We start from the raw sequence: 4604 nt of genomic DNA, 5'->3' as shown, positions 1-4604 counted from the left end.
ATTCCATCTGCTTAAAATCTTTTAACAGCTTCCCATTGAACTTAAGATAAAGTCTCACATTTTTACATGGTCTACAAGATCCTGTACATGTGTCCTGCCTATGGGTCCAGCCATGCTGCAGGTCTCTGTTTCTCACTGGATACTGTCTAGCCACCCTGGTACTTAAGGTACAAACCCGCAGTGTTGTTTTTTTTTTTTTTTTTTTTTTTAAGTTTTAAGAACACACAATATGTCTTCCTTCTTCTGAACCTTTGCACAGATTACTCCTTAGCTTGCAATGCACTTCTCCAAAGCCCACTTTTGTACCCTGATTAAATCCTACCTACCTTTCAAATTTTGCTAAAAGGTCATTTTAAAGCCCTTTCTGACTATACTCTATAAGAATGCTCCATCCTACAAAGTTCCATGGCATTTTATATTTTTCCTTATGTCACTTACCAAAATCAGTCATTATGTATTTATTAGTGCATTTACAGATTAATATCAGTGTTCTCCACCAAACTGGGATGGCAGGAATCATGTATCTCTTGTTGATCACTATATATCCAGTTTCTCTCGTATATTCTGGCCCATAATATGTGCTCAATAAATATTAGTTTAATTAATTTTGAGATATAAGGGATGTGTCCAGGTTATTTTCTATACCATGAAGTACATCAAAACTATCTGAAATATTAAATAAAAATTTTGCCTCTATTCCTCATTGCTTTGACATTGGAAATTATCTCTATAAAAGAAGATGTATATTTATGTTCTTTTAAATTACTGCACAAGTTTTCTGCCTTCTTTCTGTTCACAGTCCACAGGAGAGTATTAGATAAATAACCTCTTACTCTCCTGTAAGGAATCCAGATTCATAAAAATTTTAAGCTTTTACCCACAACAAATTTGGGAGAAGATAGATATATAAATAAATAGGTAGGTAGGTAGGTAGGTAGGTAGGTAGGTAGGTAGATAGATAGATAGATAGATAGATAGATAGATAGATAGACAGACAGACAGACAGACAGACAGACAGTGTATTTAGTTAGATGGGCTTGCTCATACATTTGTGGACCCACTGGAAATCAGTTGATTTGGGCATGGTTGGGGCAGCATGCAAGTTCACTTATAGCCTAGGCTCCGAGCTGATACACTGTTATGCCTCACTTTTTCTACTGGCCACAGCAAGTCACATGGCCAAACCAAAACTCAAGGGCCAGAGAAATATGCCCTGCTTCTTTAATATGAGGAACCACAGTCAAATATAAGGAACATGGGAAGGGAAAGGTTAAGGTTTAGGGTCAATATGCAATGTACCACAAGAAGTGAGGAAATAAAAACATCGAAATATAACATATACATACTACCAGTTAGACACCGAAGTAGTCTAGCTAAGATGTAGGTGTTTTCATGGCACTTGTAAAGAATGTGTTCCCTATGTTATCCTATTTTATGTTGATCTGAAAAAATAATTATGACGTTTTGTGTTGATTTGCTTTTTTGTTTTGCACTTATGTATTATGAAATGTATGCTGAGCACTCTTATTCTAGTCTTCAACTTCAAATGGGATAACATTTTTGTCTATTTAGCATAAATCATAGCACTAAAATCTACCCAAAATGTGACTGCTTCTCCATCCTATATCACTTTATTTACCATAAAATACACATATAATGAAAGTTTGAAAATATGATTCATCTCGTTCGGGAAAAAGAATTCTTCATTCCTGTGATGATAAGACTCAATTTTCAGTATGACTGGGGTCCATAAGATGGCAAAGGTTGAGAACCTCTGAACTCAATGCCTCCACAAAGTCCTGTATAGCTATTTGGATTTCAATTTGTAATTCACAATGATTCATACATTTCATAATTTCCAAATCAATATCTTGTTAGCCAACTATACTGGATCTGTAAGACTGGGCTGTATAAAAATAGTCTTTCTTAACTGTTTTCAGTCCCAATAACCATTTTTTAAATGTATTTATTCTGTTAGTGTCACAAATTATTATATGCTGCAGAGAAAACAAGGAAATTAAGCAATCTGCATTATATTACTTACAGTAGGAGGCACCACATATTGAGCCACAAAAATTTAAAAATTGGACACTATATGGTATATTTAAAAGACAAATCAGTATAGGAGAAACTGAATGTATCAAATCTTTAAAAGGTTTAAGAACTGTAACCTGTGGGAGTGTCAGTGAAAGTTCAGAGGACAGTGAATGGCTATAATTAATACCTGTTAACTGCTTTTGGCCTTCAGGCTCACCCTGCCCAATGATGCATAATAATTAGAAAACATTTCATTACCAGCTGGCATCAAAGGATTAAATGTGTGTAAAAGAGCTTTGAAAACTGTAAGTTATAAAACAGGAGAGCTGTTATTTTCATTATTAGTATGAAATGACGCACCAAGTGGGCAGGCCATTTGAAACTTCACTGATAAATATTAGTGATCAATAAACTTTGAATAATGTACACACACCAGCTAAGGGAATGTATAGGTTATCCCTCCCATTTATTATCAAAGCGCATGTCAAATTTGAGATTTGACTAAGAGTTTTCTAATTTTGTGAAAATAATGACACCAGTTTATTTTCAAATATAAATTCCTCAGAAAATTAATATGAATAAAAGAATATACTTTCCTTATATTTTTACAAAGGAGAAAGGAATCTTCAAAGCTGTACCATATATCTATTATGTTTATGCCTACTTGCAGATTTAAAAACAAAGTGAAACAATTAATTATCAGAGAGGCTCAAATATTGCCTACTGTCATGTTAAGAATAAATATTGGATGTGGTATTTCAACACATGTCCGTCATATATTTTAGTCCCATATAGATATGAGACCTCTGACAGATGTAAAATCTCTAGCATTAATTCATTAAAGAGTAGATCAATAACCATTGGGTTTTCAATCAATTGTTGGATTTGCTTCTTGGGATGCTTTCCCATGTGACCTGATGACCACAGTACACCATTCTATACTCAATAGTTAAACATAATCTATTGACTTGCTTGTCCAAAGTGCTTATGACAGGCTTGTTCCATTCAGTCATCCATCCACCCATCCATCCATTCATTCAAATGCCTTCCATGTGCCAAGTGTACAAACAATGACTAAACAATAGGATAATTATTTTAGTGAAGAATAGATCTACCTAGGAAAAGATGTAAAGTCATTTATCTGAAAATTTGTGGATGCATTTTCAGGAGTGTTCCAAGCACATTTAAGGAAGAGATATGATAGAGTGGTGGTTTGGGAGGAAACAGTTGATGGTTCTTTACGCCTGGACAGTAAAGTACAAAGATTACAGCATATGAGAAACTGACAGACCAGATAATCAGAAGCCAGATAACTGTTTACTTTACTCAAATGTAAAAGGTAAAGAGTAATTGGTCTATAGAAAATACTGGATACTTCTAGATAATACGCTAGAAAAACACAAAGGCATCTTACTAGACCTCCCTACTGAAGCATGGGAGCCACAGAATAAAAAAATAAGCAATAATTTTTATCAACTGTGAAAACTAGAGTTGTCTCCATCTTTCTGAAATATAATGGTTTTCTGCCAAGTAAAATATTGCCTGAATGAGACAGAATTCTATACAGAAATCAATGAATAGAGGAAGCTGTAACTGAAACCAGGACTGAGAGGGCTTAGAAAATGTCAGGCCAAGGCCAGTAGGGTGGAGCTTCCTTCAGGGTCAATGACCAGGAGAAGGCCAGAGGAGTGTTGGAATGTCAGCTATCTCCATTCATCAAAATAGACAAACAACAGAAAAGGAAAATGGTATTAAAAAAAATCAGAGGAAACACTTTTAATAAAATCAATGAACAGCAAGAAGCAGGAGGCTAATGCAAGAAAAGTTTCAATTCATGTTCTCAATAATCAAGAAAATATTGTACTTTCTGATATCAAAGTAGACAGTCATGAAAATAGATGAGATTAGAGAGATGGCATGGAAGCTAAAAACTCAATTGTTAAATTAATAAATACAATGGAGACAGTATATAACACATATGACACATACAAGAACATGGATAATGCAATTAAAGGTTACAGGACAAACTTTTGAAATTTTCTCAGAATTCAAAATTAATAGGTAAATAAACATGATGAAAGAAAAGAGATTTGGGTGGCAACAATGTGTACGGATAGTAAGACAGCATGCTCAGTACTTAAAAAACAAAATGATATTTACTGGAATAAAGCAAGACACAACTCTTCAGATAAAAAGGGTTTCCTAAGTACCAAGTACTAGTAAGAAGAATGTTGTATTTTAATACAGAAATTATTCTTATTGATAGGTTATGATTTGGGGAGGAAGAAAAATAGACAGATGCCACATGATACCCTGAATTCTTTAAGATTTATTCATGTAGTATTCAGTAACATGGAAACAAGTGTCTAACAATTTTTAGACATATAGTGAATGGGAACAATGTTTTAAATATTTTATTTTTTTAAAGTATTGCATTTTAAAAGGCTTATTGTAAGCTACTTTCTTCACAGAATTAGAAAACTCTACTTTAAATTTCATATGGAACCAAAAAAGAGCCCACATAGCCAAGACAATCCTAAGCAAAAAGAACAAAGCTGGAGGTATCA

The sequence above is a fragment of the Mandrillus leucophaeus genome, unplaced genomic scaffold (genome assembly GCF_000951045.1).
Source record: "Mandrillus leucophaeus isolate KB7577 unplaced genomic scaffold, Mleu.le_1.0 Scaffold991, whole genome shotgun sequence".
Classification (NCBI taxonomy): Eukaryota; Metazoa; Chordata; class Mammalia; order Primates; family Cercopithecidae; genus Mandrillus; species Mandrillus leucophaeus.
The sequence above is the reverse complement of the archived record's forward strand: the minus strand, read 5'-3'. Positions refer to the sequence as shown.